At 32.2% G+C, this 15,873-nt stretch overlaps 1 pseudogene; it reads left to right on the top strand.

Annotated features, from left to right (window-relative positions):
- The first annotated feature begins 2,994 nt into the window (after positions 1 to 2,994).
- Positions 2,995 to 4,930, top strand: LOC146904266 (uncharacterized; annotated as a pseudogene).
- The last annotated feature ends 10,943 nt before the right edge of the window (positions 4,931 to 15,873 follow it).

Here is a 15,873-nt window from a genome sequence, read left to right as displayed (position 1 = left end):
TGACGAATTTAAGCTTTGATTCGAAAAATAAACGGTGAATCTTCGTGATTTCACATTTTAGGGTTTCGTTTCAAACTTTTCGAATCTTTTTGGAGTTTTCACTTTGATTCACCGTTTACTTTCACTTTTAATCCTTCGATGATGATTTGAAGCAAGAACGAGAAGGATTTGGGTGTTTACCTGATTTTGTTTGGAGGTTCGAACAATTAGATCCTGCGAAGCTTCTGGTAAGTCTCGAACTGAAAATAAATCAGTTATTCTTCCTCTTTCTGCTTCACTGGTTCAGGATTCGCTTCGATCTTCTCTTCTTCTCACTCTTCGAACTGTGATCGTACGAATTTTCAAATTCGTGCTTGAATTGCAGTCTCTGAAGTTCGATGATGATGATTCAGTGATGAATCACTGAGAACTTTGAAGAAATTGCTTTAATTTGAACTTAATTGGATTCTGGTAAAGCTAGGGTTTGATGAATGTTCTTCATGTTCTTGGTTATTTCTGGATTTCTTGAGAATTTTGATCGAAAAATCTGAGAGAGAGAAAATGTGAATGTGTTTGTGATGTGGCGTTCAATCTGTGGCTCTCTCTGACACTGTGTGCTATTTATATCCTGCCATGTGTGCTTGAAATCCAATGAGAAAATGCCATGTGTCCCGAACTGTAACTAACTCGTTCCTTGCTGCATTTTGGACTTGGGCCTTTTGTGCAATTTCGAAATTCTTGAGGACTGCCCTGCAATTTAAGAAAAAGGACTGGACTGCAAAAAATTGGACAAATTGACTTAATTGCAAAATTAAAAAAAATGTTTACAGGACTGAAAAAGAGCAAAGTGGACCAAAATGCAATTATTAAAGATTAAAGGGCTAAAAAAGAAAAGAAAAATGACAAAAGGGCTAATATGCAAATTTTAGGACTTAGAGGACTAAAGTGCAAAAAATAAAAATAAAATTGAATTAAAATTGGTAAAGTTGACTAAACGTAAAGTGAAACGTCTAAAATTGACAAAACGGACTAAAACGAACCAACGGCCTAAATGAGGTACTTTAAAGTACCTCTCTGCCGAAATTTCGTGTGAAATGACCAAAATGCCCCTGGGGCTAAAACGACTGTAAATGACTCAGATACGAATTTTTAAAATGGATTTTTAGCAAGGAATTGAATCAAAGACTCATACAAGTAAAATTAAAAGACTCAGAGACAATTTTTATGATTTAAACAGTGACTTGACACTTGAAAAGACTAAAATGCCCCTAGGGGCAAAATTGACTCAAAAATGACTTCAAATGCAAATTTTGAAATGGATTTTGACATAGAATGAAACAAAGACTTATTCCCACTACTTGGAAGGACTCAAACAAAATTTTGAAAGACTGAGAGAAATTTGACACAGGAAATGACTAAAATGCCCTTACATGTGAATTTTGCAAATGAAATTGAAATGAAGTGCAGAGAAAGATGCAATTGATCAGAGATAGTTCAAATAACTTGAAATGCAAGAAAGGAAAAGTTTGATTAGTATTTTTAGGTCCAAAATTAGGGTATAACATGGGGGTGTATTAGAATATGTCTATATTCATTGTTTGATTCGTAAATATTGATTAGCCATTTATTAGCCATGAATCACAATTCATGAGAATTTATTTAATTTCCTAAATAGGTTTGTAAACAGTTGTATATATTTTCACAAATGATATCAATACAATCAGGGAATTATACTCTTATATTAACAACAACAATTGATAACCATGTTGAAATAACCATGTTAATAACCTATATCCAATCTCAATTTTTTTTCATTGAAACCAAAATTCTTCAGGACTATTAGTGAAAAACTCAATTCTAACGTGTCAAATGCCTTTTATATATTAACTTTGAAAGCTACATTACCACCAAAGGATATTTTTTGCAATTAGTTGATGGTTTCTGAGGTGGTACAAATACAATATCTGATGTTCCTGCCTTTAATGAAGCCTATTTGCTCAAAAGAGATAATGTTCAACATCATTGAGGCAGTTCTATCGACTATAATTTTGTGATAATTTTAAACTTAAAATTTTCCAAAGTTATTGGTCTAAATTGTCCTACCGTATCATCATGATCAACTTTTGGAATGAGAACAACTGTGTTTGAATTGAAATTTGGTAGAGCTAACCATGAGTAAAGAATTCCAGCACAAGGTTGATGTGAAATATGGTCAATCCTTGTTTAAAACAAACACAACATTTTGAACTTCTTCCTGAGAGGGTAGCATGGTATGCATATGGTTGATGTTGTATGTAATTAGATTTGGAATCACCTCCTCCACTTAGCAATCTACTTGAAAAACAAGCTTAGTAGAAAAAAGATTTTGAAATTTTTTTTTATATGAGTGGCTATTTTATCTGGATCATCAATCATGTCATCGCCATCTATGAGATCATATAAAATTTTGATGTGTTTTTGTCTCCATCGATGTGCAGTTTGTTTTTGTTCTTTCTTTCCAAAATGTACATGTTGGAGATTGATATTTTTCCGATTTAATAATTTCTTGTGTGCTGCTGTTTTTTTGTCATAATTAAAGTGTTGCTTATTTAAGTATATAGTGTCATAATTAGATTGTTGCTTATTTAATAAGTAAAACAATCCCTAAGTAATGATGTCTAGTGGTGATGTCTAGTATTTAGAGTAGATTTAGTGTAGATTTTATGTTCAGTCTTACAATCAAGTTTATGGCTTGACTCTATATATTTGTAGTGTAAGCTTCGGTTTAATGTATCAAAGTATCTTAGCATTTGTACTTTGCTCGCAAAACTTTATTGTCTTCTCTATTTTTTTTTGTTTTTCTTCTTTCTTCTCCACCAATTCCATCTTTAGGTCCTTTTTTTTACATGGTATTAGAGCCCCATTGATCTTTACGGGTCTGCGAGGATAGAAAACTAGTGTAAAACTTTGAGGGTGAGAGAAAACTAACAAGAAAACCTTCACAAAAACCATTACAAAAAACTTTTAACATCAAAAATGGCTTCCAATAGTGGTTCTTTACCTCCACCTCCTGTGTTTTTAGGATAAAACATTGATTTGTGGGCTGTAAAAATGAAGACTTATTTGAGAGCTCAAAGATTATGGGATGTGGTTGAAAAGGGCAGCAACCCACGACCTTTCCCAAACAACTCAACATTAGCTCAAATAAAAAATCACAGTGATGAAGTGGCAAAGGAAGGTAGAGCCCTTGCCATAATACATGCAGCTCTATAGGATGATATTTTTATCAAGATTTTGAATCTTGAAATTGCAAAAGAAGCTTGGAACAAGCTGAAGGAGGAGTACCAAGGAAGTGAATGAACAAAGAAAATGAAAGTGATGAACTTGAGAAGAGATTTTGAAGCTCTAAAAATGAAAGAAACTGAAACTGTTAGAGAGTTTTCTAACAAAATTTCTAATGTTGTTACACATATCAGATTGTCGGGAGAAGATCTCTGTGATCAAAGAGTTGTGGAAAAATGTTGGTGGGTCTTCTAGAGATGTTTGAACCAAAAATTTCATCTCTTGAAGAAAATAATTTTTTCCTTTTAAAATCACAGTTGCGGAACTTGTCAATGCTTTGCAAGCTTCTGAGCAAAGAAGATATTAAAGGATGGAAGAAAATGTTGAAGGTGCTTTTTTGGCCAACAACAAAGGCAAAAACAAAGCTTTAAAAGATTTGGGAAAAAGAAGTTTCCATCCTACCCACATTGCAAATAATATACTCATTTAGATAAGTTTTGTTGGTGCCGGCCATGAGTTAAATGTAGAGCTTGTAAACAACTAGGTCATGTGGAGAAGGTTTGTAAAAACAAAACAAACCAGCAGGAACAACAAGCCCGAGTTGTTGAGCACCACCAAGAAGATGAGAAGCAATTGTTTAAGACTTCTTGCTATTTAGCATGTAGTAGCAAAGAAACATGACTAATATATAATGGATACACTAATCATATGACAACAATGTTAGGTTTTTTTAAAGAACTTGATGAATCTTTTTACTCCAATGTTTTCATTGGCAATGGACAACATATTGAGGTCAAAGGCATAGAAGTCGTGGTTCTTGAAACTCTCTCAACCATAAAATATATTTCAAATGTTTTATTTGTGCTTGAGATAAATCAAAGTCTTTCGAGTGTTGGACAAATGATGGAGAAAAATTATTCTTTGCATTTTAAGGATATGAAGTGCACTATTTTTTTATCCTTCTGGAACTAATTTAACGATTGTTGAAATGAGAGGCAAAAGCTTTCCAGTAGAGTGCAAACAAACATCCTTGCATGTTTTTCCAAGTAGAGTTGAAACAAATTTTACAGCTTAAAAAAAGGGAACTTTGGATGGAAGTTATGCTAGATGCAATATTTCTATGTTAGAGACTGCGAGGTATATTGAAGCTGCTAATTTTGAGGGCTGTAAAGTTACCATGCAGGAGGAGAAAAAGATTATTGAGAAGGATGTTGGTTGTAATGTTGTTGATGCCTCTATGTATGACTTGTGCGTTTTTCAAAATAAAAGTGGTGATGATGTTAAGACTAAATCTGATTGTGTTTTTTCATTTGGTCATGTTGCGTCCCTTTGGAATTCAAAGAAGCAAGAAGAGATAACTCATTTATCAGTTGAAGCTACGTGTGTTTTAGCTGCAGCAGATCAAAAAAATTGGTCAATGATGTTTTATCATATGAAGGTTGAAGAGAAGTGGTCAATGCCTGGAGTTTTTTGAAGAAAAATATCAAGGAGGAGTGTTGGAGATTGATATTTTTCTGATTTAATAATTATTTGTGTGCTGCTGTTTTTCTGTCATAATTAAAGTGTTGCTTGTTTAAGTATAAGTGTCATAATTAGATTGTTGCTTATTTAGTAAGTAAAACAGTCCCTAGGTAATGATGTCTAGTGTTCTTAGGTAATGTTGACTAGTGTTTAGAGTAGATTTAGTGTAGATTTTATGTCCAGTCTTACAAGCAAGTTTATGGCTTTGCTCTATATATTTGTAGTGTATGCTTCAGTTTAATGTATCAAAGTATCTTAGCATTTGTACTTTGTTCTCAAAACTTTATTGTCTTCTCTAATTTTTTGGTTTTTCTTGTTTCTTCTCCACGATTTCCACCTTTACTTAGGTCCTTTTTTCTATAGTACACTTGAACAGACATTAGAGTATCCAATTTACATTAAATTCAGAATTTAATTCTATGATCCTGTGCACTTGAACAAACATTAGAGTACCCAATTGTTCTTTCATACATTGTTATCACCAAAACCATATAAACTTTGCTTTTAAAATTCACTTTGGTTCAACAATGACATTTGCTATGTACTTGAAGAAATTTAAAACAAACATTCAATATTCATACTATTTTCACACTTTAGAGGTCTTTCAGGGTTATAATATGCTTATGTTAAGGTGAGATATACTTGGGAAAGTAGGTTGCAAAACAACTTGGAGTTAGATTTTAACCTAAGGATCCCTAAATTGTGAACTATTTCCAACTTTCCTTCTCTGCACCAAAGCAAGATGGGTACTAATAGAACTGTATATTCTTTTTATTTTTGAAGAAACCAATTTTGACTTTTGATTTTCTATATCTTTTTTGTGTAAACCCACTTTTTGTGTTTTTTCTACATTCTCATTCTTTTTCTTTCTTTTGACAAACAAGTTCTACTGGTACACTACTTCAAACTTAGAATGTTGTTAATTCTAAAGAGAAACTCCAAACCTAGTTTCAAATCATATCAAGTTCTTTAAAATTTCTATGTAACTACAAGAGAAATCAAATAGATGACATTACGGGGTTCACACTTGTTCGGCACTTATTAACAACAAAAGAAATATTGCATGGAGGCTCAAAGGGATTTAGTAAATGATAATAATAATAATAATAATAATAATAATAATAATAATAATAATAATAATAATAATAATAATAATAATAATAATAATAATAATAATAATAATAATAATAATAATAATAATAATAATAATAATAAAAGGGTAGCTTGAAAAGGCTCAAGGTAAAAAAATGATAGTAAATGACCTGTAGTCTGTAGAGAATGACCGCAAGTCTGAGCAAAAATGACATTCGAGCATAGATCACACATATTGAAAGAACTACAGTAAAAGGTGAAAGGTATTTGGCTCAAAGTCTCACCAATTATGCTATACATAAAAGATACGGTGATTATGATGAATATCTTTCGCAAGCTCCAATAGTTATCGTGCTCCTAAACTTTGGGAGTAAGTCATCCTTCTGATGTAATGGTCTAAAACAACTTATGAGACTAAAACAATTTGAAATTTTTTGATATGAAAATGTAATGTATTTCATGTAAAATTTAAAATGAACAAAGTTACTAGCACCAGCATCACTAAGTCAACGATAATGGATTCCCTTCTCTTAAGTATGGGTACTCCAAACATGGAAAAGTATCGGTACCGGGTACTCTCCCGTACCGGCTAAGCGTACGATACTCATAAATTAGTGTTTACGTTGTGGTTTGTGCAGAAAAATCGTACGGGCGCTGGAAAAATACCCAAAATTATTTTGTTTTTTTATTGTATTTCAATTCTCTCTCTTGATTCTAATGAAAATAGTAGAGGGGTTGCACAAAAAGAAAAATTTTGAAGCTACACGATGATAGAAGTGTGGTTAAACACATGATCAAAATAGGACTTGTATGATACTACTTTTTACTATAATTGATTTTTTCTACGCATGTTTTTACAACAAACAATGATAGGAATTCACTTGAAAAATCTACTTTTTAAATTTACCATATTACGTATTGTACCGGTATCCGATATGAGTACCATAACCATACCTATGCATCATAGATTTCCTTCCAGAATACTTGACTCATAATTGAGTTAGTGACCACATATTTAATTTTAATGTTCCTCATGGAATATTTGAGTTATAATTGAGTCAAAACCATGAATTTCATTCTAGAATAGCCGTTTAAAAATTAACTCGCCAACCAGGACTTTACTACTAGAATAGTTTAGTTATATTTGAGTTAATAACTATGGATTTACTTTTAGAATAGTTTAGTCATAAAGGAGTCACCGACAATGGATGTAGACATTTAGTTCTAGAATACTAGAGTAATTGAGTTAGAAACTATAGATTTACCTCTAGAATAATCGAGTCAATACTGAGTTTGCTATAATGAATTTCCTTATTGGATTACTTAGTCATAGATGACTCTTTTGAATTTTTTTTCCCTTCTTATAAGACCTCTTTGCTATTTTCAATTATATTAAATTACTTATATCTTTACTTACATACCCTTATTTAATACTACCTCCGTCCCTAATTATAGGGCCCTTTTGAAAAAATAACGGGAATTAAGATAGTGGATATTTGTATTAAATATGTTTGTAATTACTATTGTTTTTACAATTTTATCCTTTAAGAGAGAAGGTTGGTTTATGTTTTCAACATGTTATTTATTGCTGATTGAAGAAAAAGATGTATAATAAATAGGGGCATGTATGTAAAGAAATAATTAATGTAGTTGGAAATAGCAAAGGGGTCTTATAAAAAGGGACAAAAAAAATTCTCAAAAGGGTCTTATAATTAGGGACGGAGGTAGTATACTTTTTTAATTCAAACAATTAGCAATAAATAGTGTATTGAAAACATAAAAGATTCTCTCTCAAAGGATAAAATTGTAACAACAATAGTAATTACAAACAAATTTAATACTAATATCAACTTTATTATTCCCGTGATTTTGCTAAAAAGAGTGTTATAAATATTAACGGAGGTAGTATTTTCTTTTACAATATGAATTTACTTATAAAATAGTGGAATTAAAACCGACAGTTATGGATTTCCTTCTTGAATAGTCAAGTCATAACTGAGTTAACAACTATGAATTTACTTCTTAAATAGGGGATTTAAAACCGAGTAAACAATTATTAATTTCCTTTTTTGATACTCGAATCATAATTGAATTAACAACTATCAATTTACTTCTAAAATAATGGAATTAAAATCGAGTAAATAATTATTGATTTCCTTATTGGATAGTCGAGTCATTGCCAACTTTGAACCTATGGATTTTCTTCTAGAATAGCTTAGTCATAACTGAGTCAGCAAACATGGTTTATCTTTAATGTTCTTTCTAGAATAACTTAATTATAACCGAGTCGGCAAAAATTGATTTCGTTCTGAGTTAGAAACCACATATTTAGTTTTAATGTTCCTTCCATAATAGTTGAGTGATAATGGACACGACAATTATAATTTTACCTATGATGATCTTTGTAGAATAGTTAACTGAATCAACAACCATAATTAATTTACTTTAAAATTTTCTTCTAGAATATCTGAGTCATAACATTGTCACACTTATTTCTAGAATATATCATGATAGCACATTACACCTATAAAAATAAAGCTAATATCCAGATTTTAGTCATTGTAGTGGAGTAGTTCTATAAGCATAATTTTGAATGAATACTTCAAAGTGTTATATCTATCATTTGGTCTTTTGTCTTTATCTTTTCTATAAGTCTCCTTTTTCACACACTATTGAAAACGTCAGGTTGTGTCAGCCAAGTAGCCACCAAATCTCCAGACGATACTAATCATCCCAAATTACCATCAACAATTTTGAAGGGTGATCCCATTCCATTAAGGAGCTTTGAAGATTTTCAAAGCTCCTTAATGGAATGGGATCACCCTTCAAAATTGTTGATGGTAATTTAGGGAGATTTGGTGGCTACTTGGCTGAGATACCTAACGTTTTCAATTTGCTTGTTCTGAATGATGTCCTTAATCATTCTCAAGCTGCTGGTCCATCACATAATCATCCAGCTTTTGGAGTATAGATTGATCACAAGCTATGAGACTTCAAATCGAATGTTTGTCGAGTGTCTAGCATGTGTCGATGTATGGCACATGTGATTACGTTCAATTTTCTTTTTCAAATTATTACTAGTGTCAGAGCATAGTGTTCAGTGTCAATGTCCGTGTCTGTGTCATAGGATACAAGTATCTTACTGCTTTTCTAGTTTAAAGTTCTTGAATTCAATGTCTTTGTATTTCTTTTTTCAGTGTCTTGTATTGCCCCATTGTATTTCTTTTTTCAATTTCATTATTTCATCATATCATATATAAGAGTTATAAGTGAAAGTCTCATAATCCTAATTATCATGAGAAAAAAATACTAATTCAATGCAAGCAGGAATTGGTGATTGAATGTAAAATAATCTTTCATTCACAATGTGACATATAGTGTTTCATCAGACACTATTTAGAGGGAAGGCGTGCCCATGTCCGTCTCCGACACAACACCAATTATTATGTTTAAGTGTCAATGTATTCATTATTATGTTTAAGTGTTTCAAGTATATGTCCGTCTGTGACATATAGTGTTTCATGTATTCATTTCCATTTTCTCAAATCATTATTATGTTTAAGTGTCAATGTGAGTGTTCGCGTTTGTGTCAATGTTTCATTGTTTAAGGATCAACTAGATGAATATTTATTTATCTCTTACTATTACAATTCTTGATAGAATTCATAAATGAGAAGAAGAAATATATTAACAAATGAGAGAATTGTTGATTACATGTAGAGACACAATGATACTTATATAGCCAATTAGAACAACTAAATAGTGTAACAAACTATTACATCGAATACTTACAATGTTGTCACAACAATAATTCCTGCATTTGACTGCTCAACATGTTACACAACCCTTTGATTTGATGTTTGTATTTGAAACCTACAAGAAATTATATCCTATCACATAAATAAATTAGTGGAAATTTGAAGCTTCTGGGCAGCTAAGAATTTGAAGCTTCTGGGCAGCATCGACTTTTTGACAGAGAAGATAAATTCACTAATAAAGATGTGCTAGAGAAAAATAGTACAACATGAATCCAAATGTTTTATGCAGTCTCATTGATTAAGCCTTGTCCATTACTCTTCGTATGGTTATGCTGTTACTTATTTTTCAGTAAAAACTAAAACAATTTATTATTAATGTAGTCAAGTGTCATAAGTGTAAGTAACCAACCTTATTATATAGGCATGTAACAAAGTATAATCACCAACTTTAAAAAATAAATATATAAAGAAGTCGAGAATTATTATTAACTAAAGTCAAGGAAATTTGAACTGTCTCCTTTAAGATTAGAAGGTCAAACTATTATTAGTGACTTAAAATCTCATTAACAAAATATAATCACTTCATTTTTGAAATTTAATCTTAGTCTCTTATTAATTTTTGATCTCAGGGAATCTGTTCCCTTAGGCTTGTGCCGTAGTTTCTATTTTGTTTTACTTCTTTTATCAAAAATGGAAATGACTGATATCAGATTTTGGTCCTCCTAATACTGGCTATTATTACAATTATAATAACTACATTCCTGCAAATTACTCCTATGCAAATCCCATTTTCTAAGTTAGTATAGTAGTTCGACTGTAATTTGGTGGGACAAGTTTGTGTTAGGATGTTCGATGCGTTTGTTTGAATCTTATCAGTAAGACAATAAAGTGTTGTAGTAGTAGTAGTAGGTGAGATTCATTAATTGATTCGGGTCCCCTTTTTCCTTTCTTCATCATCGCGATTTTCCTTTCTCAATTCATTCTGTGTGTTTGATTTCAAGGTAGCACAACATTATGCTTATCCTTAACCTGCATTCGGAACACACTCAATGCTGCTATGTGCCCCCAGGTTCACTTTTGATATGAAAAAGTGACTTTTGATATGGTTTAGCAAGTTAACCATTACAGCCGAATATCTAGATTATTCATATCAACCTTAGCAACTTTGTCTTCTGATAAAAAATGAGTTGAAATTTATATTAAAGTCTTGTCAATCTTGATGGACTTCGATGAGTAGTTTATTGTGTCTGTTAGATTGACTGATTTTTTTTGTTGAGATTGATTGATTGATTTTTTCTTTTCAGGGTAGGGTTGATATCATTACTGTAATATTTGGAAAATTGATTGGATGTAGTGGGAGGAGCTACAAACCCCAGAGAAGTAGTTCATGAAGTTTCTAAGCTATTTATGTCCCTGCACTACTTATGGCCCTGAATTTTGTATAGTTTGCTGTAGGTTCCTTTGCAGGAAATTAAGGTATGGTTCCTTTAAATTAGCTTAATATGACAAAAAGAAAAATACTATATCAGATTTTGGTTCCTTTAAATTTAATGTGGGTTGTTTTTGGAAACTAAGGTATGGTTTTGGAAATTAAGCCTGCAATTAATGTTGGAATTTAATTAGAATGTAGGCCACAAGGATTGAACTAGTAAGCTTTGTCCATAAACAAATTGGTAAAGAAAGAATAACTAAAAAGACAGAACTTGATTGTCAGTTTTAACTTGTTAATTATTTGGTCATCTTATCTGCCTAGTAGAATGATATCAACCCTCATTCATAGTTTTGTCTTGTGATTATTGAGAGGTGAATTTTTTTAATGTGGAACACGTAACAAAGGGTCTTGTCAGTCGTCGAGTGGCGCATAGATTCAACCTCTATTTGGTGCACCAATGTTCCGACCTTATGTCGACAACTATTGGGAATGAGGCCTCCTGCCACAACTCATCAACCTTCATCAAATGATATAGGGTTAATATGTGTTTACCCCCCTGTAATATAGGCTATTTCCGGTTTTACCCCCTGTAAAATATTTTTTTTGAATTTCGTCCTCGTAATTTGAAGATTTTTGGTTTTGGACCTTCATGAGCTTTGACAGTACAAAATCAAAGATATGGCAGGGGGTAAACCGGAATTTGCTCAAATGAACAGGGGGGTAAACCAAATTTTTTTCAAATTACAAGAGGGGTAAACCTAAATTTGCTCAAATTACAGGGGGTGAAATTTTCAATGAAGGTCTAAAACCAAAATATTTTCAAATTTCAAGGATGAAATTTAAAAAAAAATATTTTACAAGGGGGAAAACCGGAAATGACCTATATTACAGGGGGGTAAACACATATTAACCCAATGATATAATCATTGGTCTCATTGACACTGGTATGGGATAAACAAAATAAAAAGTTTCTTTAATTTTATTTTGTCTCTAACTCAAAAAAATCAAGTCTCTAAACTATTGCTCATAATTAATCTTGAATTATAAAAAGGATTGTGTTAACTTGGTGTTCTGTATATTAAAATTTGTTATCTGGCTAGCTGGCGTGTATTCCAAAGTATGATACTCTAATGCATATAGATTTTCCAAGGTTTTACTGATATATTTTTTTTTAATTCAGGTGAAGTGGGAAAGTTATTTGCAGATGCTGGTCTAATATGTGTTGCCAGTCTGATATGTCCTTAATGACCAAAATGATTCATAATACTTGTTGTGCAATGTTTCCCGATGCCAATTATATTGTGGTAAGGCTCCTTTAGGCATTTCTTGTCATTTTTCCAAGTTAGGCTCCTTTAGACATGGATAAGTGAGACTAGTATTAAGTGTAGGGTGAATTAATCAAATGAGATCTTCTGCATTATTTTACCACAATTTACAGGACACCATCAGGCAAATATCTTATGTTTGAGTATCCCGTTACCGAGGCATAGGTTCTTAGGTTGTGTTTCTCAGTTTTCCCAATTGGTTTTAATCGCTATATGTTGATTGATTGGGAAATAACACCGAAGCAACCTTTTAAATTGCCCACTTCTTGATTAGGTATACAACTTATAAAATTTTTTTATTTTTTTATTTTTAATTTGCTTGGATTGTCCTGCGAAATAGCTAGGAACTTTAGCTATTGGTTTACAACGAATTATTTGCGACTGTATCCTAGCCATTTGGTTACGAATTATAAACTTTTGACCAATATTTGGCTACATAATAGTTGGGAATTCGCTAGAAGTTTCAATATTTTAGTTGCAAATTAGCTAGGAATGAGGTACTATTTTCTTCGTAGCTAAAACCCGATTTTCTTGTAGTGGATTTTGTTATTGGAATGTATGAACACATTTGTTAATAAATATAGTATTTCTTTATGCATTCGTCATCTATTTATTTCTCCTATTTCATATCATATATAGCCTTAATCTAATATGCTTTATGGTTTTTTTTTTTTTACTCATGCTTTATGATTGATTAGCACATATAATTCACATATGTATAATGTGTCATGGATAATAATCAAACTAAGTTGTTGAAAGACTATGAAAATTTAATTTCAGCTGTTAAAAGATTGGGCTAATTGTAAAGCTTTATAACAAAACTTAGTTGTTGGCAGTTTTGTAATGAAGTTTATAGTCACTCCAGTGCTTCAATTCTGTGCGAAATGTAGAAGCTATACCTAGATGTCAAACAAATTGTCTGCCATATACTACTCTGGTTTCAAATATAAGAAAAAAAGTCAAACATAGTTTGTGTATTAATTTGGTTAAAAATTCGATCCAAATACATCTATTGTGTTTGAATTTTTTATTTTATTTTTTTACTGAAACACGAGATCAGAGTGAGTAAGATTCAAGATCGAGTAAGATTCAAGATCGAGTAAGATTATTTTATGGCACCAAAGTGTTATCACGTTTGAAAAATACGACCAAAATAAAACCGAAAATTAAAGATACATTCAAAATTAATTCTACTATATAGAACTAAAATTCCACTTCTCTCTCTCTCTCTTTCTCTCTCTCTCTCTCTCTCTCTCTCTCTCTCTTTCTCTCTTTCTCTTTATTCTCTCTCAAACATGAGTTTGAGCAAACCAGGGTTTAAACTCCAAGCTCCAATTTGCCTCACACTCCTAGCATCTTTAATAAAACGAAAACTCATAAAAACTTTACCTAATGAAGTTATACCCCATCTTCCTAGATTCTTCCAATGAGGATTTAACTCGTCACGCAAGGCAACCACAATCAGTTGTGTAGAACCCTTTCGCCACAAAACAAGAGAATGCAAGTTCTTCGCATGACTCCAATCCAAGCTGATATTCTTCTTGAAGTGGATATTAATGTCACCTTTAATACTAGGTTTTGGTGATTGACTGTGATGTATATCACAGACTGTCTTTAGAGCTTGAGCAAAGGTTTTGCAAGATTTGGGTATTGGTTTTGGGTGGGTATTGGATGTGATCTTTGCATCATTTGAATCAGCAAGACATTTCCATTTGGGTAAGTAAGCTATTGAAGTTATGGTGAACAGTGACAAGATCTCTAGGGCAAGTCATCCTTTATTTGAGAAAAAACCCGAAAAAAATGAAGATTTTTTTATTACATTTGAAGACAAAATGGGTAATTCATAACAGATCCACCAATCCACTCTAGAACAATTTATTTTTCTTTGGAAACATCAAACACATAGATTTCAAAGAAAACATAAATCACAAATGCAAAACAGAACAAGAATTTGAGTTAAATTGTGAAATGAAAATTAAACACATAGAATTTCAAAATGAAAATCAAACAGTGTGAACGAAATAGATCAAAATTGTGATTCATAACAGAGAAAAAGCACGGATTTAAGATAATTGCGATGAAATCTATGTGAAATCAAAACTGAAAGCGCATAAAATGCGAAACATAAGAAGAATTTGAGAAGTGTTACATGTGTGTGAAAGAGGCAAAAGGGTTCTGTGAAATTCGATCTGCACCTGTGAAATTGGTTGATAAAGTTCAATGGATCCGCGACTGTGAAGCTTGATCGATGAAGTGTGAAGCTCGACGGTGAGATTCGACGGTGTGAGTTCGATGGTGAGAAGCTCAACGGTGAGATTCAACTGTGTGAGTTTGACGGTGAGAAGCTCGACGGTATGAGAATGCGTGACGGCGGAGGGTGAAAAGGATTAATAACATTGTGAGATTTGTCGATGACGCTCGACGGTGGTCGAGGGAAGTGTGACGGTGGAGAAAAGTGTTCCGCTGAATTGAGTGTCACGGTGAGAAAGAAAAGTGTTACACAATGGCTTATGACACTTTTTATTTTATTTTGACAATTTTTTTTTTTTTTACTATTGTTGACTAAAATAATTGACACGTGAATGTATGGGTTTTATTGTTTCTTGATGTATATTGGACCTAACACTTTTAATCAATAGTTACTATATCATTGTAGCTAACAATTTTTCAAGTGTTACAATGACTTTGTTACGAAATGTCATTATTGTAGTAGTGATGCTTCTGCGACCGAAAATCAGAAATATATAAATAATATTCCAGTGGATTGGACACCAGAAGAAGAAGATCAGGTTGATGACACTGAGGATGAGTTCACAAGGATAATACTATTCCTCATGGACAGTCTTCTTGAGGAAGACAATGATGACGAAGTTCCAACTATTTCACTGTGTGATGATAGTCATTATATAACTCTGCCTATAGCTCCAACATCCTTCAGATGATAGTGTTAGTAATGATGGAGAGGTCCTAGAAACACATATAGTAGTGCAACCCTATCCTATATTAAGTAAGGTGGTCAAGGTAATATTACGGTGATTCGAAAATTTATATATGCAAGCGAGTCACAAAGGGGTTCCATTCACACCTTACACGTCACACAATCAGTGAAAAATATTTGGCTAAATATTTCTTGTTTATGCAGAGACTTCATGCCTATTTTTGTTTTATATTTTGGTTGTGCACAAACTTATGATGACCATACGATAGAAGTAGAAGAAACAAATGTGGAGGGGGATGGCAAGGCAGTATCAAGAGGAAAGAGAGTGTGGGAAAGTTGATGAGAAAAAAAATTGAAAGCAAAAAAACATTAACTTTTAATCGTAAATTATATTTGTGTCTTTTAGTTTTAATTTTATCATAAAACAAGGAGATGAGTCTTTTTGTCAAGACAAAAAGGATGTTAGTTGCTAAAATAGACCTTTTAAAGTTCAATGGGTTTATGGTCCCTGATGATTTTTTGTTTTTCGGGGGTGCGATAAAAGAAATCCCCTAATCACCAATAAAT

The sequence above is a fragment of the Medicago sativa genome, chromosome 7 (genome assembly GCF_051527215.1).
Source record: "Medicago sativa cultivar Bolivia chromosome 7, Bolivia_mono, whole genome shotgun sequence".
In the NCBI taxonomy this organism is placed as follows: domain Eukaryota; kingdom Viridiplantae; phylum Streptophyta; class Magnoliopsida; order Fabales; family Fabaceae; genus Medicago; species Medicago sativa.
The sequence above is the reverse complement of the archived record's forward strand: the minus strand, read 5'-3'. Positions and strand labels throughout refer to the sequence as shown.